This window comes from Trichosurus vulpecula, chromosome 2 (assembly GCF_011100635.1).
Source record: "Trichosurus vulpecula isolate mTriVul1 chromosome 2, mTriVul1.pri, whole genome shotgun sequence".
NCBI lineage: Eukaryota > Metazoa > Chordata > Mammalia > Diprotodontia > Phalangeridae > Trichosurus > Trichosurus vulpecula.
Window position 1 is genome coordinate 63617042 of NC_050574.1, and position 23905 is coordinate 63640946.

The window sequence follows — 23905 nt, forward strand, 5'->3', positions numbered from 1 at the left end:
CTTTTTTTATTAAACATAAAACTGGGGTTAGACAATGGGCCTTTTGATTTTGAGCCTTGAGTCTATTATGCCCAGAAAATCCCTGACCCTAATTTTATCTGCCTTTATGCAGGCTCTCTCCAGTTGTTTCTGGGAGACTCTAGGTACATCTGGTTATGAAACCTCCATGAGTTTTTGGGAGAAGGAAATCCCAAGGGTGTTGTCCCAGCCATGGGCAGGGTAGGAGGAGATGGCCCTGGCAGGGAGGGCTTCTGCCTCTTTAGCTTTGGCTCTTTTCCTATTGGATTTTCACTCAAGGGGGACGATCTCTAAAGTACTGGGCTTCTAACGCCAATGCTCAGAGAAAGGCCTGCCCAGTGGGAGCACTGTGTCTTGCTTCGGGGCAAAGATAGACAGTACTGGGCCAGCAGGGAACTGCCCCTGGGGATGAGGTGGCACAGGGGTGAACCACAGCTTCCTCTCCCTTCTCTGGCTGAGGATCTCATCCACTTTGACTATCAACACTACCCTATCCACCCACTTCCACGTAGGCTCCAAATGGCTTATGGGATACCACGGAGTGTCAGAGCTGGGAGGACCCCAAGAACAGAAAATGTCAGAAGCTGGCAATTGAGCATTTATCAAGCACTGGGGATACAAATGAGGAAAGCAAGCAGGAGAGTCCCTACCCTCAAAGAGCTTACACTCTTAAAATTTTTTTTAATATTTCATTTTTCCCAATTACATGTAGAAACAATTTTTAACCTTCATTTTTTCCCCACAATTTTAAGTTCCAAATTCTCTCCCACCCTCCCTTCTCTTTCCCATCATTGAGAAGGCAAGCAATTTGATAAAGGTTATATACCTGTATACTCATGTAAAACATTTCCATATTAGTCTTGTTGTGAAAGAAAACACAGAAAAAACTCAAGAAAAGTAAAGAAAGTAAAAAAAAATACAGTATGCTTTGATCTGCAATTCAGACTTTATCAGTTCTTTCTCTGGAGATGAATAACATTTTTCATTATAAGTCCTTGAGAATTATCTTGGATTATTGTATTGATCAGAAAAACTAAGTCACTCATGGTTGATCATCCATACAACATTGCTGTTACTGTGTACAATGTTCTCCTGATTCTGCTCATTTCACTTTGCATCAGTTCATGTAAGTCATCCCAGGTTTTTCTGAAATCATCCTGCTTATCATTTCTTTTAGCACAATAATATTTCATCACAATTTGTTCCTTCATTCCCCAGTTGATGGGCATCTCTTCAATTTCTAATTCTTTTTCACCACAAAAAGAGCTGATATAAATATGTCCTTTTCTTTTTAATCTCTTTGGGATACAGACCAAATAGTGGTTTTGTTGGGTCCTTTGGATGTAGTTCCAAATGGCTCTCCAAAATAGTTGAATCAGTTCACAGCTCTACCAACAGTGTAGTGTCCCAGTTTCCCCACATCCCCTCCAACATTTCTCATTTTCCTTTTCTGTCATATTTGCCAATCTGATAGGTGTGAGATGGTACCTCAGAGTTTTTTAATTTGTGTTTCTCTAATCAATAGTAATTTAGAGCATTTTTATATGACTATAGATAGCTTTGATTACTTCATCTGAAAACTGCCTGTTCATAAAGAAGCTTACATTCTAATCGGAGTAGACCATACATAAAGGGGAACTAGAAAGGGAGGGGAGGAATCTATGCTGTAGTATAGCTGGAGATGTCTGGGACCTGTTGTGGAGACCTGAAACTGAGCAAGGTAAGGCCTAAGCTGGCCTATCAAAGCCATTTTGCTGCTTGATATTAAATGGACTAACTAATTAATGGTGGTTCAGGGGCAGAGTCCAGTCTTCTAATAGGGAGGCAGTGGGTATACTGGCCTGAGTGGAAATGGCATGGCTGGAGAAGAGCTTTGTTTTATGGACTGTCTTAGAACATAGGATGTCAGAGGTGGGAGGGCCCTTAGCACAGAGAATGTCAGAGCTGGAAGGGGTTTAAGAACACAGGATGTCAGAGCCAAGGTGGAGTCCTTAGGGATAAACAGATTCTTCAAGGTCACACAAGCTAGCCCAGTACTAGAACCCTCACGAGGAGACAAGGGAAGGACATAATTGTTCTGAGCTTTTTTTTTTTTAATGTCCTGAGCTTTTAAAATAGTATGGGGATTTTTTTTTCTGAGCCTTTGACTTTTCATTTGAAAGGAGATTAAAATGATGAGGATGACAACTGACCTGATTCCATTCATTTGGGGAGATTTAATTCCCAAAGAACACTCACAGCCATTAGCTTGTTTTGATCCTCCCAACAACCTTGTGAAGTAGGTAGGGCAGGGATTATCCCCATTGGATAGATGAGGAAACTGAGGTCCGGAGGTTGATGACATGCTTGGTGACCAGCCAGGGCTGGGCTAGGTACCTGCTTATGGCTTCCCCCTTTCATCCCCAGAGACTCGAGCATTGCTGTTTCCTCCTCTGATTTCAGTGGCCTAGAACTACAGCTGAAATCTGTTCCCTAGCTCTTCCCTGGGGACAGGAAGGATCAAGATCAGAGATCTGGAGCTGGAAGGGGCCTCAGGGGCCATCTAGTTCAATCTCTCATTTGACATAGAGAGAAACTGAGGTCCAAGGCTGTGACTTAGCCAGCCATGGTCCTCACAGGTGGGACTTGAACCAGGGTCCTTTGATTCCAGAACCAGTGTGACCTTTCTACTATCTGGCTCTCTCCTGTTTTTCCAAATTGCTTTTTAAAAAGTTTATTGATGTTTTTGGCCTTTATATCAGTTATTTCAATCTCTCCTCCAGATTGAAGCCTCCCTGATTTCAAAAAGAAATAATGAACTTATAACATGATACATTGAGCACATCTGAGAGTGTCTATAATATACTGTCCTAGGAAATGCCTGCCTCTCTGATGGGAGGGAGTTTAGGAGTGTAGTGGTGTTAATCTGGGCTGGAGTTTAGGAAGCCAGATGTGCTTGGGCCAGTGTGGAGGAAAGAGCACTGGACAGGTAGTCTAGCCTTGCCACCAACTGATTTGACTATAGGTCAGTTGTCTCACTTCTCTGTGGTTCAGTTTCCAGATCTGTAAAACAGGGGTGGAGTGGTTCTGGCGTATGATCTTTTAAGGTCTTTTCCAGCTCTGTGTACCAAGGACCGCAGAGGTTCCTGCATGGAACCTTGAATTCTCTTCCCTTTCATAGAGACTATGAGGCTGCTTCCTCTTCCTCTTCCCTTCCTTTCCCCCTTTTCCCTCTGTCTTCCTTCTGTCCAGAAGGGACCACCTGGGAGCCAATGACAGGTATCTTATGGTCAGGTCTGCAAATGTAAAAGTCCTTCTCTTCCACCCCCAAGCAGACTGGCAGCTGGTCATTGCTGAATCTAATCAACCAATGAACAAGCTGTCATGAAGTACTTACTGTGTGTGAGGCACAGAGCTAGGTGTTGGGGATACAAAAAAAGGCAAAAGCAGATTAATGCCACAGTAGTCCCCATCATCCAAATAACATTGCTTCCTCCCCTCCCTGCCTCCTTCCTCCCCACTCCCCCACCCACCCAGTTCAGGAACAGCTGTGTCTCTAATCTCTCTGTGTCCCAGATTCTGGAAGGATTCCTTTGGATTCAGAATCTGTCAGGCCAGATTCAATCCCCATCTCCCTCCTTTCATCGGTGGCTAGTGAAAGATGAAATGACTAAGGAGTCAAAGGTTTGAGCTTCCAAGCATATTGATTTCTTAAACAATGTATGCCAGTTGCACAACAGATTAGGACCAGACCTCCTCAGCTTAGGGCTGGACCCTGAATACAGGGCGAGACAGATTTTTACATTAAAAATAATCAAATAAGACCAATTAATTAAAAGAAAGCAATTAACCAGGATACAAAATTAGGTAATCTGATTTCCAATTGAAGGAAAGATAAGGGACTTTCCAAGTTGGGAGGGGGAAATCAGAAAAAGAGATGTCTCACTCCTCCCGAGTGTCTGTATTCAATCAAAGCAACATGGAAACAATAACTGATTGACCAGTATGGAGTCAGTTTTCAGATAAGACATGTGGGTTGCTTGAGATGTATAATTGTGAGAAAACTCCTTGAATCAATCTTTAGATCTGACCAGATCTCTGGTCACCATAATCTTGGTCTTTAGTTAAGGGTCTCTAAACAACGGGTAGGAGTGGTCCAGCTTCCCAGCCACATGGGGCTAGGTTCAAACAATGCAATAAAATTTTCTCACATTTCCCATAATTGAATAAAATCTTCTTAAAGACAGAAATTGTACCAGACCTATAATTGAATAGAAAGGGAACTGAGCTAGCTCCGGAATTGAGTCACAAGATGGAGTCAGTTTGGTTAACCCAATTTCAGCAATTAGCCACTTGCTGTTCTAATCCCCTCAATTAGAGGTATCCCACAAGCCCCTTCCAGGTTACCACTCAGTCCAGGTTTCTATAAACCTTCTCTCCTGTTCCTCACCCCTAGGGAGCGGAAGGATTAGGATTGGCTTTTTATTCCCCCCCCCCCCGCCCCCCATACTGAGAAATATCTTAGGTTTCAGACTTTGTGCCCAGAAGGAAAGGCTTTAAGACTGACTTCTCCACCTTCTCCATAAAGCCCTTTCTGATCCCCCTGCCCCATTCCAAGTTTCCTTCCAGTATATTGCCTGGATCTTTCCTTCCTGCTTATGTCATTTTGCCTGGTATCCCAGTCATTTCTGTTCTCACCTTCCCAGTGGAAAGAGCCATAGATGAGGAGTCAGAGTGAGGAGTTTGAATCCTGGTTAGGTTCTTCGTGTGTGACCGTAGTAAATCACCTCTTGGGCCTCTGGTAAATCACCTTGTGAGCCTTGTTTTCCTCATCTGTAAAATGAGGATAAGGTACCTACTGAGGCGTCACCTAGCTCTCTATGTTAAGACCTTAAATTATAAGGTCTTTGTGATTTGGGTCTATGTAGAACCTACTACTGCGGCCTCCCCTGCCCCAACACAGGGCTTAGAAGGCAGAAGGCGTGAAATACTTAGTCACTGTCAGTGGCATTGAATTGAACAGAGGGGAGAATGTTGGGGGATTGGCTAGAGGAGGCTCAGCTGGCAGGTGTGGGGACTGTGAGGGGTCAAGGTCTGGAGTCAGAGCAACTGCAGATGGGAGCTGATGCACCATTATCCTAGAGTCTGAGGGGCCAGGTGGGGTCCTGAACCCCCGGTTCTCAGGGGAGCCTCTGTAGGCCAGGGCTGGACCTCTAAGTGGGCCATGACATCTGGCTTTGAGGACCACTTATGAGGGCTGAAGACAGCTGTGCAGGGGGCGGGGCAGCCTTTAGCCTGAAGCTTTAGGGTAACACTTTGGGGGCTGGATTGGGTATCTCTCACACTCCTTCCCTCCCCACTTGATGGATTGCCTTAGAATTGGTTACTGGGGCATTATCCCTCCATCCATTTCATTATGTTCACTTAATTTTGCTTATTTTATTTTTTTCTCAATTACATGTAAAAACAATTTTTAACATTCTGTTTTTAAAATTTTGAGTTCCAAATTTTTCCCTTTCTCCCCTCTTCCATCCTCGAGAAGGCAAACAGTTTGCTATAGATTATACATGTGCCGTCATGCAAAACATTTTCATGTTAGCCATGTTGCAGAAGAAAACAGACACAAAACTCTAAGAAAAATAAAGTTTAAAAAAAGTATGCTTTGATCTGCATTTCTCTGGAGGTGGATAGCATTTTTCATCATGAGTCCTTTGGAATTGTCTTGGATCATTGTATTGCTGAGAACAGCAATTTATAGTTGATTATCATACAGTGTGGCTATTACAGTGTACAATGTTCTCCTGCTTCTGTTCTTTTCACTTTTCATTAGTTCATGTAAGTCTTCCCAGGTTTTTTGAAGTCCACCTGCCTATCATTTCTTATAGTACTATAGTATCCCATTACATTCATATACCACAGCTTGTTCTGCCATTCCCCAATCGATGGGCATCCCCTCAACTTCCAATTCTTTGCCACCACAAAAAAGCTGCTGTAAATATTTTTGTACTTATCCGCCCTTTTCCTTTTTCTTTGATCTTTTTGGGATACAGACCTAGTAGTGGTAATGCTCTGTCAAAGGATATGCCCAGTTTTATAGCCCTTTGGGCATTGTTCCAAATTGTTCTTCAGAATGGTTTGATCAGTATGCAACTCCACCAACAGTGCATCAGTGTCTTGATTTTCCCACATTCCCTTCAATGTTTGTCATTTTCTTTTTCTGTCATATTAGCCAATCTGATAGATGTGAGGCGGTGGGCCTAGGTGGGGTTCATGGCCCTAGAGTCAGGAAGGCTCATCTTCCGGAGTTCAAATGTGGCATCAGAAACTAGCTGTGTGACCCTGGGGAAAGCACATAACCCTGTTTGCCTCAGTTTCCTCATATGTCAAATGAGCTGGAGAAGAAAATGGCAAAACATTCCAGTATTTTTGCCAAGAAGACCCCAAATGGGGTCACAAAGAGTTGGACACAACTGAAACAATTCTACAGCAACAATAAAAACTTGAAAGTAGTTTTAATTTGCATTTTTTCGTATAACTATAGATAGCTTTGATTTCCTGTTCTGAGAACTGTCTATTCATATTTTTAACCATTTATCAGTTGGAGAATGGCTCATATTCTTATAAAATTGACTCAGTTTTTTATATATTTGAGAAATAAGGCCTTTATCAGAGAAACTTGTACAAATTTTCCCTCAGTTTCTTACTTTTCTTCTAATCTTAGCTGCCTTGGTTTTATTTGTGCAAAATCTTTTTAATTTAATATAATCAGAATTATCCATTTTACATTCCATAATGCTCTCTATTTCTTGTTTGGTCTTAAATTCTTACCTTATCCATAGATCTGCCAGGCAAAATATTCCTCAGTCCCCTAATTTGCTTACATTACATTCACTTGTAATGGGCTTTGTGAACATTCTCCTTCACAGGAATAATACAGGATGTCCCAAAAGTCTTCGTGTAGTTTTAAGCTTATTTTGGGGCACCCAGTATAAATTTCTTGATGGCAGGAACTCTACCCTCTTTCCTTCCCTCCCTCTGTCAATTTGGGAAATACTGCTTCCCCTCCCAATTCTGCATTTAACTGCTGTCTGTATTTGTATTGGTCCCTTTCCATTATACCGTATGTATTTTTATGTATGGCCTTGTCTCCTTCCTTAGAATGTTAACTTCTTGCTAGTAGGGGTTATTTTGTTCTTTGTACTTGTGTCCCCAGCATAGTACCTGCTTAGATGAAGTGGCTGGTGTTTAATAAATGCTTCTTTTTTCTTCTCCGAGGCAATCGTGGTTAAGTGACTTGCCCATGGTCATATAGCTAGTAAGTGTCAAGTTTCCGAGGCTCGATTTGACCTCAGGTTCTCCTGACTCTAGGGCTGGTGCTTTATCTACTGCACTACCTAGCTGCTCCAGTAAATGCTTCTTGATCGATTGACACACCTACTGTGTGCCAAACACCATACTATGTAATGGAGATGAAAAAAAAGTTGGTAGATAAGGAAAGGCTCTGGAAGGATTTTCACTCGAAGGTGGTTCATGAGCTGAGTCTTAAGGGAAGTGAGAGATTCTAGGGGCAGTGGGCAGGTGGCAGCTTCCTAGGCAGTGGGGAATGGAGGGTCAAAGACAGGGATGCAGGAAATAGAGAGTTGATTTGGGTGAACCACAGACAGTTCAGTTTTGCTGGGATTTGGAGTGTGGATAAGAGCAATATGCCATCAGCCTGGAAAGGTAGGTTGGAGACAGATGGTGAAATCCGAAGCTGAATTTCTATTTTATCCTGGAGGCAGGAGGGAGCCACTGACATTTCTTTAGCAGGGAAGTGACATGGTGTGGGTCCCATGGCGCAGACTGCTGTACATACAGCCAGCCAATTACCAGTCCCTGCGGCTCTGAGCAGAGCAGTTCTGCAAGGCCAAGATGCCCAGAGCCATCTATATTCATACCATTTTGAATCTCTTTTCTCATCCAGAAAAAAAAAAAACTACATAAAATCCTGCCTAGTCACTAAGTCCCTGGTAAGGGAGGCCAATAAGACCTTTGAAAGGCAGATGGTGTTGTGAACAGAACACTGGAATGGGAATTGGGAGATGGGTTCTGGTCATGGTTCTTACTTATTAGCAAGTCACTAACCCCTCTCTGGGCTTTGATTTCTTCATCTATAAAATAAAGGGGGTGGACCAGGTGATCTTGAAGGTACTCTCTAACTCTAATACTGAGTCATGTACTCATAGAGTTAGAAGGGACCATGGAAGTCACACAGTCCAAACCCCACCCCTTTTTTTACATATGAGGAAACTGAGGCCCAGAGAGATTAGGTGACTTGCCTAAAGCCACACAGGTTAAAAAGAGGAAGAGCCAGGATTTGAACCCAGTTGCTCCAAATCCAGTGCTTTTCCCACAGCACCACTATCAGTTAACAAACATTTATTAATAAACATTTACTGTGTGTGTGTCAGGTACTGTGCTAAATGCTGGGGATAGAAAGACACAGAGATTGAATACTGATGAGGAGATGGCAGAGACAGGGGTGGAGGGGGGGAGAGAGAGACAGAAAGGAGGCAGAGACAGCCAGAGAGACAGCAAAAGGAGAGAGGGAAGGGGAGAGAGAGACAGAGACAGAGAGAGTCAGAGAGACTGGATTTGTGATGTCATTGCCCAGGTAAGGAAACTTCCTCTATCAGTGCTGGTCAAATCTTATCTGCAAATTCTAGTCTTGGAGAGCTGCCTAGAACTCTGAAGGTTAATTGACTTGCCCACAGTCACATAGGTAGTATCTGTCAGTTAGAATTTGAACCTTGGTCTTTCTGATTTTATGGGTTGACTTTCTAATCACTGTACCATCCTGCTTGGGGGAGGGGTTTGGAGAAAGGAGGCATCAGGAAGGTCTTTATTCATAAAGTGGTACAGGCAGGCAGTTAAATGGATAGAGTGCCAGGCCTGGAGTTAGGAGGATATGAGTTCAGATCTGGCCTCAGAAACTAGCTGTGTGAACCTGGGCAAGTCACTTAACCCTCTTTGCCTCAGTTTCCTCATCTGTCAAATGTGCTGGAGGAAATGGCAAACTACTCCATTATCTTTGCCAAAAAAACCCAAAATGGGGTCAAGAAGAGTCAAATACAACTGAAAAGGACTAAACAACCACCACTTGAAGCGTCTTGAAGGAAACCAAGGATTCTGAGGGTGTGGGGTGAGAAGAGAGTACTGCACATTCTAGGAGTGGAGTAATACAGCCAGTGCAAAAGCCAGAAGGGAGATGGAATGTGGATTGTGGGAATTCAGCCTAGGAGAGCTGTTATCGCAGAGTGAGAGAGGAATAATGTAGGACATTCTTGGTAAGCTGGGAAGTTCTTAAGTTGAAACTATGGGATTCTGCTAAGAATCAGACTGGCATTAAGCAGGAGCCTGCCTAGTTGGGGATGCCGATTGTTAAAGTTTCATGCACACTTGTTTCAGTCATGTCCAACTCTTTGTGACCCCATTTGGGGTTTTCTTGGCAGAGATGCTGCAGTGGTTTGCCATTTCCTTCTCCAGCTCGTTTTATATATGGGGACACTGAGACAAACAGGGTTAAGTGACTTGCCCAGGGTCACCCAGTTAGCAAGTGTTCGAGGCAGGATTTGAGCTCAGGTCTTTCTGACCCCAGGCTGGGCTCTCCATCCACGTCACCACTTAAACCTAGCAATTCGATGATCACTACTTCATCAATACTTGTGTTTGGTTGATTTTCTAGAGACAGGAAAGTTATGTAGAGAATGTTAACAATGCAGATTACATCTTAAAGTTATGCCGTGGGCACACGTACATATATTTTTCTTCCCGAGAGCTTGTTGTTAAACATTTGTCAGCACAAGGCAATCGGGATAGGGTAGTGGGGTGGGTAGGGCACCACCTTTGGAAAAGGGGTGAGGGGAGACAGTGTTAGAAAGTCAGAGCTGGAAGGAGGGTTTGTGCTCCAAACGCGAATGACAGAGGAGCAGACAGGGCCAGGGGGGTTTTCGGAACCCTTTTACATTAGGTGAATCAGATGCCGAGTAGTCCTTCTCCAGATGCCCCGGCGGGGCTGGCGCAGGGCCAGACAGAACGAGTGCCAGGTGCTAGGTGCAGGTGCCAGGCTCTCTCCACGTTCCGCCAATGGGCAAAAGTGCCGCACTACAGAGGAGGGCTCAGGGGTGGGGCTACAGCGTTTGGCATCCCAGCTTCCAGCTGGCTCCCCTTATGTTTCTCTGCCTCTTGCCTGCCGGCCTCTCCCGGGGCTGGAACTTTCCCCCGCCCCCTTTCCCGGGCGGGAAGGCCAGGGTCCCAGCAGGCTAGTTTCCCACGTGGGTGCGGCGCGAACGCTAGAACCCGGCCAGGGTTTGGAGCAGTGGCTCGGCCCGCGCGTGCGCACGCGCCACCAGCTCCTTTCCCCCCCCCCCTCCCCTTTTCTTCTCTCCCCTCCCGCCCCTTCCTCCTCCTTACTGGTCTCGGGAAGGGGGGGCGGGAGGGCGCAGCCGGAGCTTGGCCTCAGCCAATGGGCTGGGAGCCCGCGGGCCCGGCCCCCTCCTTCCCTCGAGCGCGGCCCAATCGGAGTTTACTACAATGTTGTGGGGCACGGAGGTGGGGGGAGCTGAGGAGGGGCTGGGGGAGGGGGAGGCGTGCGGGCGCGCGTGAGGGCCGCGAGGGCCGGGGCCGCGGCGCCGCTGGGGACTGTCGGCAGGGGGAGGCGCGCGCCAGGCCGCCCGTTCCTTCTTTCCTCCCTTCCTTCGCTCGCTCGCTGGTTCAGGCGGTCGGTTGGTCAGTCAGTCAGGCGGGCAGCCCGCGAGGCGGCGGCGCCTCCTGCCATTGTTCCTCAGGAGGCGGCGGCGGCGGGAGCGGGAGCGGCGCGAGCATCCCGAGCCGTGCACGGTGAGGCGAGGCGGGCCGGGGCCGGGACTGAGGCTGGGGCCGGGGCCGGGCCGCGCCGGGCGGGCGCGGAGCTGTCCCCGAGGGGACCGTCCTGGCGCCGCTGCCGCCGGCGCAGCCTCTTTGTCTGCGGCAGCGCCCCCGGAATCCCGGGCCCCGCGGCCCCGAGGCCCCGCAGCGGAAGGGGGCTCCCCATCTGTGGCAGGGAAACGGGTGATCTGGACCCATGGGGAAACTGAGGCCAAGGGGGCGAGGGACTCGCCCAAGGTCACCGTGCAAGTTCGAAACCGGGACCTCTGGCGGCGGGTCTGGTGCCGGGGCTCCAGCCCCTCTTTTTCCTGGGGAGGGCTCTGGGGCTCGCGGATGTCGGGGTGCAGACCGGAGGTGGGGGGGTGGAAGATTTCCAAAAAGTTCTTTTCTTTTTGCTCGTTCCCCTCCCCTTCTGTGCAGGTCATGCAGGGTCCGCAGCCAGGGGCTGACTTACCAGGGGCACCCCACCTTTCCTAGGTTCCTAGATGTTTTTATTAATTCTTATTAATGATCCAGGTCTTGTTTTGACAGTAACAATAGCTAGCATTTACATAGCGTTTGACACGTTATCTCATGTCCTGACAGCAACCCTGGGAGGTGGATGCTCTCATCCCTGGTTTGCAGATGAGGACACGGAGGCTGAGAGGTTCACTGATTTGTCTAGGGTCACCCAGCTAGTAAGGGACTGGGGCAGGATTGGAACTCGGGTCTTCTGGATTTCCAAGTCCAGTACTCTCTCATCCAACACGACACTTAGGTACCTCTAGAACCGGAAGGGACCAACCACCTTGTTTTAACAGAGGGCCAGAAGACCTGCCCAGGGTCATCTGGGGCCAGTAAGTGGCAAAACCTCGATTTGGACCCAGATCCTCTGACTCTTAAGTCCTGTGCTTTTCCCTCCCCACTGCCTGTGCTGCCTCTATAAATCTTTACAGAGTGTTTTCTTCATCACAATTCTATGCAATTATTATTCCCACTTTAAAGAGGAGGAAAATGAGGCTCAGGAGAGGTGACATGACTAATTTTGGTATTGGTACCAACATGCATCGGGATGTGTGTGTGTTGGGGGAAGAGAGCAAACTGTAGGCTTTGAAATGCCACAGGGCATATGCATATGAGAGATAATGGTTTATGTTTATATAGTGCTTCAAAGTTTGCCAAGCACTTTCCTCATGGCCGACTTGTTCAAGGAAACTGAAGTATTTTTAGACGTCATATGACTCATTCATGGTCACACAGTACAAATTTGAACTCAGGTCTCTAGAATCACAAATCCAGGGCTCATTCCACTTCCCTGTTACCTTCTGTCATAGTGCTGGTACTTTGGTGGCAGATTCCGTGCTCCTGAGATGGTTTTGGATATTTGAGAAAAATATACTTTTAACAGTCTCTCAATTTGAGAGATTAAATATCTATATTCTTTGTTTTTAGGATTCTGTAGAGTCAGAGGGTTTTTTTTTTTGGCATTGTGACTACACACACACACATACGCACATATAATAATAAAATTACTAAGGATTGTGTTGTTACCTTACCTACGCTGATATTGGGTACCAGACTTTCCTCAGAATTTCATTAGTACTGGTGAGGTTTTGCCCAAACAGGTTTATTCTTCCTAGGAACAGGCATTCTCTTGAGAGGGAAAGTGATCTCACGTGGAACAAATTGCTGATGGATTGGTTTCTAGCCACATGATAGTGACTGTCACGCTGTTGTTTTCTTGACTGTACTCAGTCACAATTGAATAGTCTTTGGAGACTTTCTGGCATGTGTGTTGGAGATTTTTTGAAAGATGCTAAGCTTTTTTTTTTTTTTTTTTTAGTAATTTGGATGGTTTCACAGTTGCTATTTTGTTCTTTCTGCTTTTAGGGAAAACTGAAATAAATGGTTACGCTCTGAGTATTTTTATAGTGGTTTTATGGCTCATCATGAGGATATATGGCAATTCTTTTATTCCTTACTTTTTCCATTGTCTGTCTGAATTTGAACTGAAACCTTTGTTGGTTTGGCCTTTTACTTAAAGCCACCATTTTTCCTTTTCTAAAATCCCATTTAATCCCAGTTCTGCTCTTGTAATACAAATCCCTACTGTAAAATGAAGACATAGGCTACAGCCCTCTTTCCATTCTGTAAATCTTATCAATTCTTTGCCTTCTGGATATTGGCATTTTTAGAAATTGGTTTTTTATGTGAAGCCTAAACCAATAATAATAGCTAACGTTTATATAACATTTTGTGTACCAGGCACTGTGCTAAGGGCTTTACAGTTATCTCATTGGATCTTGTTTTCAATGTCTACATTTTGTTTTCCATTTCTTAAATATAGGGTGGTATTTATTACTATTCCTACTCAGAATTCTGGAAGTGACTTTCTTGTGTGAGGGGGGAAAAAGCCAAACTTTTAATTCTTATTGGGGAGAAAGTATTCCTTATAAAGTTTTACTCTGTCAACTCTGTTAACTAGCTAACCAGGACTGAAAAATCAAGAGAGTATTTGTGTTTCTGACATATTTGTATTAGAGTTATGTTTCCTTTAAGTTAAAACAGTGATATAGTAAGTTCATTCTTTAGCAGAGGTTAAGAGCTTCCTATGATTCTTTCCAGTTCTTTATTTACACAATTTAAAGAAAAATTCTTTGGCCTTTGAGTGGTCTAGATCATAAGGAAAGGCGAAAGGGTAAATTTGTATGTGCTCATATTTAATTAAACTTTGTAATTAATATAGATTCTTCAGTCAGGAGGGATGCTAAACTTTTCTGTGGACCTTAAAACTGTATATGAAATTTCCATTCAGGTTTTTAAGTTTGTTCAAGACAGGATCCAGAAGTTTTAGAACCAGGCATAGGTGATGAATGAGTTAGGAGTTAATTTCTTCAGCTGTGTGACTGAAAACTAGAAATATGGAAATTGATTGTATTGGTAGTATTGTCAGTAACAAGTACTGTATTTACACAGTATCCCTTTTCCAAGCATCCTAAGACATATTTGATATAGAATTTTATTGATAGTCTTTTTAGGAAGATAACCAATGGAAAGTTTTCCAGTAATAGTCAAGAAGATTGAATATAGCAAATCGCCGAAATTCAATTTCCTAGGCTCAATACAACAAACATTTATTAAGGGCTTGCTATGTACCAGGTGCTGGTGTTAGCTACAAAGACAGAAAAATGATAGTCTCTGTCCTTAAGGGTTTTATTTTTTCCGTGTGGTGTGGTTCAGCATGTTTACAGTTAAATAAATACTAGATTTATACAAAATTAATACAAAGTAATTTCACAGTGGGGGAATACACTAAGGAGGGGGGAAGGGAATCAGTAAGATGCCCTTGAGGGAGACAGCACTTGAGCTCAGTCTTGAAGGGAATTAGGAAATTCCAAGGAATGGAGGTGAGGCTAGGGGGAGTGGAGTTGGGAGGGAAGTGAGGGTGCATTGTGTACACACAGAGGTGGGGAGAGAAATTCTGGTATTAATGGAATACAAGCTTTTAGTGAAACTCCCCTGAAATTTCCCTAGATCTTAATTTGTTTTTTCATAAGGAAGGTTTTTTTTAATCTCCATTTCAAGCCACTGGGGCTTCATTGTGTGCTGAAAGGGTTCTCAGCCTGAGTACTTATAAGTAACTATATAAGCCCAGGGTCTATAAGAAACTTTTGAAGGGGATGTGGGAATATTTGGCAAATAACTATATAATTCTATTGAAATTAACATTTTAATTTTATTTCTTATAAGCATGTATATAACTAGAATTTTTTCCTTTCATATTGAATAGGGAACGATGGAGTTGTCTCCCTCTTAGAATGTAAGCTGGGAGCAGGAGTTATTTCATTCGTTGTATTTGTAGCCCCAAGAAGGTGTTCTACCCAAAGAAAGGTAAATTTTGATGGCCAAGATCTACCTAGTTAACTTGGGGTTTACTGGCTAGATTTCTTTCTCAAAGACCAATCCTTAAACCCAATTCACTCTGGATCTCATGGATTGGACAACAATAGGTCCCTGCCCAAGTACCACACTTAGTGGTTATTTTTTTGGGCCCTCCTGCTTCAGAGTGAATGTAAATAGTAGCTGTTTCTCTTTTGGCCAGCAACCCTGAGAGTCTTACCCTCCTAGTTTGATTTTTTTTTTTATATTAAAGGTGCCATTCCTTGACTCACTTCTTAAAGACGCCTCTTCACTGAATGGGCATGTCCTCACTCAAAATGAGAACTTGAAAGACTTTAGCTTAAAAGGGCCAAGGTCTCCCACTACATCCTGGGCCATCTGGCTCTGGCGGAGAAAGTGAGGCTGGTGACTTTGCACAGTCCTCCCTCACTCAAATCAAAGTCGATTGCAAGTCATGTCATCATCTCCTTGATGTCATGGTCCTCTTCGAGCACGAAGGACAAACCACACTAGCCCCACAGTGCTTGACTTATACAAAGCACTTAATAGTTACTTGTTGACTGGTTTGTTTACTGAAAGCTCAAAGGTAAGGGATTTGAAAAGAGGCAGAGAATCCCTGGTGTACAGGTAATACTTGTAAAAAGCTCCAAACACAACTGCTATCTCTCTGGTATGTTCATTGATTTATGGAGCACTGTGTACACGTCACCATATCCTTTGTTGTTTTTATTTTAAACAGGCACATGTCTGGGTCCTCATGTAGTGAGGGAGTCTAAACCTCTTGAGTTGCAGGCTTATGCCTTGAATGCTGTGAATAATGCAAAGTTGAGCTGTCTGAAATGTTAGGTCACATAGAATAAAGTGAAATTTATTAAGGGTAAATGTAAAGGTCAGTTTTTCTACACTTGTGAAATTGTTGTTTTTGTAAGAGGTGTGGTCAGATAGAATTGTCTAAAAAAGATCTGGGGCATTTAGTAGATTGCAGGTTCAGAATGAATTTGGATATAGCCTTCAAAAATGTTAATGCCATCTTAGGTTGCAAGGAGGGAAACCAGGCTTGGAGGACTAAGGAAAGAGTTGAAAGGCTATTCCATTGCAGAGAGATTGGATTTGTTCTGCTTGGCACAGAGGATTGAATATGGAGGAGCAAATGCAAGGTGCAGAGACAAATTTTGGCCTTGAACTCTTCTTGAAGATTAGAGCTGTCCAGAAGTGAATGAATTGTCTTAAGAGAGTAGTAGATAGTAAATGTTTGTTGATTGATTATTGTGTTTAGTGGAGAGGGCATTTTTATGGGTGTCTGGGCTGTACTAGGTGCCCTCTAAGGTCCTATCTGATTCAGAGATTTTGTGAATTTGACATGGTCCTTGCCTTTAGAGGTTGCCATTTCCTAGGGATGATAAGAGATATATAAATTACTATTTTAGAAAGTATATTTCTTTAATAATTTTTCTGTAGTTTTACTGTCTCTACTAGATTGTGAATTCCTTGAGGTCAGGGACTTTCTTATTTATGTTTGTATTTCCCACCACTTAGTGTATACTAAGTGTTAATGAATCTAAGGCAAAACCCTTCTTTTTATTGTACTTCATTTCCCCAACTTATAAAGGGAATGGGGTTTTAATATTTAACTAGAAGCATATTGTAAAACATGCAGTGACCGACCTACTTCCAAGAAGTTACATATATATTCATAATAGCTTATTGTGAAAATCATTAATTGTAAAATTTTACAAAATGGTCCTAGATGGTTAGACCTTAGTCAGATGGTTCAGTGGATCTCCTCAGTGTGGTTACTTCCTCTAATAGTTGCAGATCAAAACCCATCCAGACCTTCTCATCCTTTTCTGCTGTTGTCCATATGCTCCTGCAAATCCTTGATAAGAGGTCCACCCAGTGTTTTAGAGCCTGTGTATTTTGGCATTGTTTAAACTACCAATGTAGCCTATCTGTTTGTTATTCTTTCTTCTTGTTAAATGGCTGGCTCACATCCTTTTGCAGTCATACATCTCTTTGATATCTTCTTTTTTGCTTTTCTTTGCCCACAGTTCATCTTTGGAAATATGTTTCAGCTTATTTACTCCCACCATGCATTTCTCCATTGCCCTTTGGGTGACCTGCAATTTGTGATTCCTCAGAGATTGTAGTAATTCATGATTTACAGTCATATAGCATCACCAGCAGAGTATTAAGAAAGGAATAGGCAGGCTTTTGCAAATAATATTCTATAGCAGACCACATCTTTACAGTCATACATTTGCAGAGAATACAAGATCCCACTGTGTTTATTGACTATAAAGTATTTAACTCATTTGAACAAAATGCTGTCTCGAAGTACTTAGCCATAAGTTTGTCAGATAGTATTTAATCTGTCAGGACCTTGTTAGCCAGATTGTTGCTAGATTATAAACTCCACGAGGACAGAGGTATACAATCTTATTTTCTTTGCATCTCCTTTGAGTGCCAAACACGGTACTTTTCCTATATTTCAAAATACCCATGATTCACTAGTGCCTTCCTATTACTAACGCCACTCCTAATGTGAATTGCAGTGATCAAAAAAACTCTCATTAGCTGTCATTCAGCCTTTGGTGATGAGTCTTCTTGAATATAGCTAGGCTGATAGACCCTTTCTTGTTTGGTAGAAGATGCTTGTATTCTTCTTGCTGGATAATCCATCTCATTTCTGCTCTACACCACGATGAGGTCCAAATAGGACTGAAGTGGAGGAGTGCACTTAATAGTCACTTAAGAAATGGGGGATTGAATGAAGCAACGTTGGGGGAAAAAGACAACTATCAAAATCAGATTGGAAAAAAAAATTTCTTTTGAAAATTAGATGAATTCATCTTTATGTATGTCATGATCCCGAACAAGCCATGTAATGCGTTTGCATATACGTAAATTCCTGCTGGAATATTGCTTGTCATCTGTATTATTTATGAAGTTTTTTTTTGCTCTAATACTACTGAATGTGTAAAAATACTCTGTCTCAAGACATTATTGCACAACCTTTATATCTGGTTAATGGGAGTGGAAAATGTTATAGGCAAAAAAATGAATGATTTGAAAGAAACCTGGTGGGTTATCTGCTGTTATCTGGCTTGAGTTCACTTTGAGCTTTATCAGTAGCACCAGCTGTCCAGTTTTTCTTTAATGAGATAATCCTGGGTTAATGAGAGATTCAAGTAGCTAAATTTCTCATGGTTTTATTTTGCTTTGGAGATGGGAGGAGGGGCTGCATTACTGGTAGCTCTGGAAATCTTTGCCTCTGATTGCACACTTACTTAAGAACTTTACCATTTGCCAGTTTGGGTATTGAGGGACTCAGCAGTTAGCAAATAGATAGAGTAGGCTAACAGGAGGAAGTCAGGTCCTTCCAGGTGGCACCCTGCTTGTGGTCTACACCTGCTCTTTGCTGTTGAAAGAGGCAATTTTTTCTTTAGTGTTTATTTTACAACTAAATCAAACTCCTCTTGATATGTCATTGTTAAATTTTAGGAATAGCCCTAAATTTTCCAGTGGGTTGAACCTCTTTGTTCAGGAAGTACTTAACACCTGTTTAAAATTTAACTTTTTTCTTAAAAAATTATATTGATAAATTTCATTTGACTGGATTGTTTAAACAACTGCCTCCAACATACTCCTGACTGAATCTTGTACAATATTTAATCCCTGAAAGCAATTAAATAAAACAACACAAAGGAATAATTGCAACTGATTGTACTGCATACTTATGCATAAATATTTTTCTGTTTCTTTGTGGAAAGGACTGCTGTATGCTTCATAAATTAGCACCAACATTATCCAGTGGTTTTGATGAATTTTGCCATTTAAAGTTGTACATAGTTGTAGCGATTGTTTACATTTAATTCTATATGTTAATTCTTTTAGTCCTGCTTTATTTCTTTGAGATATTCATCATTCCTTATGGCACAATAATATTCCATTATTTTCACATACCACAATTAGCCATTGCCCAGTTGCCTAATAAAGTTTTTTTTTCACCTTTTTTTTGCTATTACAGATAATCAGCACATATTTATTCAGCACTGGTTACATTCTAGGTACCATGTTAGGCACTGGGGAATACAGACAAAAATGATACAGTTCCTGTCCTCAAGAAACTTATGAGCTTATGTTCTGTGAGGCAGGCAAGTTAGCCTCACTGAAGCTGCATAAATTTTGAAGGAGACAGGAGCCAGTCAGCATGTACCAGGGGAGCCAAACCATGGCCAACACACCACCTCAGCCAGTACCCTACCTCAGACCCTTGTGGAAGCAGGCCCAGGACCTTTGAGTCCAAAATCTCCTGGAATAGACTGCTCCTCCCCTTCCCCCCAGGAACTGAGCTAGCTTCCAACTGGCCCCCTGCAGCCACCATTCTGGGAAGCAGCTCCTGTGGTGATATGACCTGGAAATTGCTTCTGCAATTTCTGCCCCGTCCCCTCAGCAACCATAATTATTGAAGATCAGGAAAAGACAGTTCTTGAGAACAAAATCCTTGACTCTATCAAATGGCTTAAAACCAGCAAGGAGGCCAGTTTGGCTGGATCATAGAGTATGGAAAAGGGACTAGTTTATAAGAGTGGAAATGTAAGTTGAGCCTAGGTTGTGAAGAGCTCTAAAATATTAATGGAATGACTATATTTGCTCCTAGAAGCAATAGGGAGTCAGTGGAGTTTATTGACCAGGGTAAGGGAGTGATGTGGTCAGAATTGCACTTTAGGAACATCACTTTGGCACCTGGGGAAGAATGGCTTGGAAAGGAGAGACTTGAAGCTGGGACACCAGTAAGCAGTAAGCTATTAGTAGTCCAGGCTAGAGGTGATGGGGGCCTGGACTCCCTACTGCCTCTAGGAGCAAATATAGTCATTCCATTTTTTTCTGGTTAATAATATTATTTTATAAACCTAAAAGTGGGATTTCTGGGCCAAATTGTATGAATGTAACTTTCATAATCCTAATTATTTAATATAATAATATGTAATAATTCCTGTCTTCTTGAAAAACATCTTTTTTTTTCAATTCAGCAGATATTTATTGAGCAGTAATTGTAATGGTGTGATAGGTCATATGAGACAGTGATATCTACGTGTCAGCATTATCTATGTTCTATCATGTTTTTACTTATTTTGTTAAATATTTCCCAGTTACATTTTAATCTCTTTTGGGCCACACTCTCTTCTCTGTTGCTGGCTGATGCCTCTAAAAGAAGGAATACAGATGAGATTAGAAAAGGCCCTGGAGCCCTCTGGGAATTTGTGGTCTTTGGGGGGTGATTTGACACTGGTCTCTATAGTCCATATTTTTATAGCCTTTACAGGTTTACAAAGTGCTTTACTATAGAATAGTACCATCTAGTCCAAACTCTCATTTTGTAGAGGGCACTGAGGCCTAGAGGGGATAGCTGCTGTGCTCAGAGTTACTCAGATAGTATGTAGGAGAGCCAGAAAGAGAACTTAGGTGCTCTAACTCCCCAGCTCATCATGCTTTCACACTGCCTCATGTGTTATCTCATTCAGTGCTCCCCAAATCTTTTAGCAGTCAGCTCAGACTGAAACACAGTGAGATAACAATGCCCTAGCTCCTTGTTCTGCAAAGCCTAGCCCCTTTTAAAAGGTAGTATTCTTTTTGCAAGACTTTATGTGCCCCACAGTAATGTTCACTAGCATAATACTTTTTCATGTGTGCAGTTCAAATAGAACAATTTGGAAAATTTAAAACCACAGGCCAATTAAAAAAATTTCCTTAATTTCTCTTCTTTAATAGTGAATAAATTAAAATTATAGGATATTTACAACTAATGTGAAGTTGAGCTTTCTTGACAAATCAGATTTCCAGGTTGTACATTTTCCCTCCTTTCAGAGTGAGCCTGTCAGGGTTGCTGCCTAAAAGCCGGAGGATAGGTGAACACTCTGCAGGTACTTTGATATGTTAAGCAGCAGATTCTGGTCTAAAATATATAGCTTGTGATTTGCAAGGTGAATTCTACACGGAGCTTGCTCATAGAGTAAGGTTTCAAAGGTGTCTAGTCAGCTGCAGCTGCCTATTGATGCTCTAATCTTATAAGCTTCAGAGTAGAAGTAGTCGTGGAGGGGGTGAGTTTGCTTGTAAGAATCAAGAAACCAGTGACTTCAAACCACTATTCTATTTCCTTGTTATCTGACAAGCACGCTTCTCACAATTGTTGTCCTGTTCCCTATTGGTATGTTTCCTCGGTTCTCTTCATCAGCAAGCCCGCTGTTGTTCTCTTGTGTTTTAAATGGATTTTAAGAATATGACCTGGACAGATTTACCTTTTTTTTCTTTAGTGATATGATCATCCTATCAACCTTTTGTTATGAATATCTTTTTTCCCCCCTTGGGCAGGAGTCCTTGAAATTTGATCTTTCAAAGGATCCGATTGCAGAGAATTCATAGCTATTGAAAAAGCAATGGATTCTTTCCATTTATAGTAAATAATTCTTAAATTATACTTGGATGCCAAAATAATATTAATTTTTGTTGTTAATTTAATTTGATGCTATATTATTGGTAGCATATGGTGTACTTTTTTTGACTTGGTTCACGGTGTGTTCAGTACTATTCAGTGTAATAAATATAGTTGCAAACACACTGGGCTAGATTAGTATTTTGATTCAGTCTACTGTGATTTAATGAATGTGTAGTGAGGTGGTTGAAGAATATCTAGAGTTTTGTATAAATAGTAATATAAATCGGTAGAATTAAGGAAGTTCTAATGGTTTGAAAATTACAGTATCTATCATTATAGACTATAATGATAGATACTGTAATTTTCAAACCATCTCCACAATTTTTTAGGGGGAGAAAATTATTGCTCTCAGGAAAAAATTTGAGGGGAGTGCTTGTTTATGATAGTCTCTTTTGACTTGCTTATTTTACATGTAGACATATAAGTATGTATATTTATATAAATATATTTCTATCCAAAGGATGCGTGTCTATGTAGCTATCTATTGATCTTTTCTATGACTTTGGTGGCACTTGCAAAATATTCTTAATCTCTTGAAGAAAGGGACCATGTTTTAATTTGCTTCCATAAAGAGCAATTCTCTAATTATGGTAATCTCCCATTAATTATCTCCATATTGAACCCGTGTAGTTACACATGAATTGTGTGACTTCATGATGTGTTCTTTCTTCAGTGTTTTTGGGGTCAGTGTTTCTGGGCTAATTCAGGGCCTGGATTAATCAACTTCCAACCCCTTAGGATGCTGATCCTCAAACTTTTTTGAGTGTGGAGTATCAGCAAAACATCTTTTCAGCTTACATTCCTGATATGTGTATGTATACTTATTTATAAGTTACATAATCATGTTCTCTCTAGGTTTCCCTCCTGCCCACCTAATAGTGACTTTTTAGTCTCCTTTGCTGGATCTTCATCCATGCTGTGCTCTATTGGACGTGCTCTGAGTCTGTCTAGGACCTTCTTCTCTTTTTTTCTCTACGCTCTCACTTGGTGATCTCATTAACTCCCAGGAGTTCAATTAATATTTCTATTTAGGTGCTTCCTTGATCTATATATTCAGCCCTAGATTCTCTTCTGAGACTGCATCACCAGCTGCCTATTGGACATCTTGAACTAGTTGTCTTCTAGGCATCTCAAACTGGATATGTTCAAAACTGAATTTGTTCTCTTTTCCCCAAAACCCACCCCTCTTTTGAACTTTCCTGTTACTGTCCAGGGCAGTTCTATCCTTCTATGTCATCGGGGTTCAAAACCTCAGTGTCACCGAGAACTGCTGATTCTTCCTCACCGCACATATCTAATGAGTTGCCACATCCTGTCATTTTTTGCCTTTACCACATCTATTGTATAATTCCCCTGTCTTTCCTCATGCAACCACCACCCTTGTTCAGACCCTCATCATTTCTTGTCTGCACTATTCCAGTAACCTTTTAATTGGAATCCTTGCCTCAGGTCTCTTCCTACTCTCATCCGTCCTTTGCTCAACACTCTAAAGGGTGTGCCTGACCTTATTACCTTCTCCCCTCCACTCAGTTAACTTCAAAGACTCCCTATTATTTCCAAGATCAAATAAAAACTTCTTTGTTTTGCGTATACATCCCTTTACAACCTAACCCTTTCTTACCTTTCCAGTCTTCTTATACTTTACTCCCCACCGTGCACTTTTTGATCTAGCTATACTGGCCTTGCTTGCTGTTCGTCTCATACCATAATCCATCTCTGGTCCTCTGTACCTTTGCGCATCTTACCTTTACCTCTTAGTATTCCTACTTTTTTTAAGACTCAGCTCCTATGTCACTTTCTGCAGTAGGCATTTCCCAGCCCCTAGTTGCTGTGAGTTTCTGTTCTAAAATACTTTGTATCTATTCTGTTTTTATCTCACTTTACCTATTTACATTTACATGTTGTCTCCCCATTAGAATGTAAGCTCTTTGAGAGCAGGGACTGTTTTTGCCTTTTCTTGCAACCTTAGCACTTGGTACAGTGCCTGTTACAGAGGCACTTAATTGCTTACTGACTATCATACCAATGATGTACATTGTAAAACAAACAAAAAATAGAAACTAAAAATGGTCCAGATAAATCTGAAATAATATTTTATTCTGGAGTCAATAGGGAACCAGTGCCATTTATTCAATATTCATAGAGCTATGCTTTAGGAAGATCATTTTGGCAGATGTGTGGAGGATGGTTAGAGTGGGGAAAGACTTAAAGGCAGGGAGACCTATTAGAAAGCTATTGAAATGGTCCAGGGGAAAGGTGATGAGAGCCTGGACTAAGGTAGTGGCCATGTCAGAGAGGAAGAGACGGACATGGAAGTAAAAACAATATTTGTCAACTAATTGGATATGACGGGGTAAGAGCGAATGAGAAGTTGAGGATGGCATCTATATTGTAAGCCTTGGTGACTGGGAGGATGGTGGAGCCCTTAACAGTAATAGGGGAATTTTGAAGAGGGGAGGGTTTGGAGGGAAAGATAATGAGTTCTGTTTTGGACATGATGATTTTAAGATGTCTATGAGACATATAGGTCAAGATTCCAGTAGGCCCCTGGAGATTCAGGACTGGTGGTCAGGAGAGAGGTTAGGGCTAGATAAATAGCTCTGAAAATCATCTGCATAGAGATGATAA

At 42.2% G+C, this 23905-nt stretch overlaps 1 protein-coding gene across 9 annotated transcripts in view; it reads left to right on the top strand.

The window, feature by feature from the left end:
* Positions 1-10631: 10631 nt before the first annotated feature.
* EPB41 (erythrocyte membrane protein band 4.1) overlaps positions 10632-23905 on the top strand; it is a 193975-nt gene continuing 180701 nt past the window's right edge. For 6 of the 9 annotated variants that reach the window (XM_036745669.1, XM_036745673.1, XM_036745670.1 and 3 more), the window contains exon 1: positions 10789-10875. The gene's annotated coding sequence lies outside the window, so the exon portion shown is untranslated. Of the gene's footprint in view, positions 10876-23905 lie in introns of all 9 variants that reach the window. The other 3 variants (XM_036745672.1, XM_036745677.1, XM_036745676.1) reach the window with 2 other exon arrangements.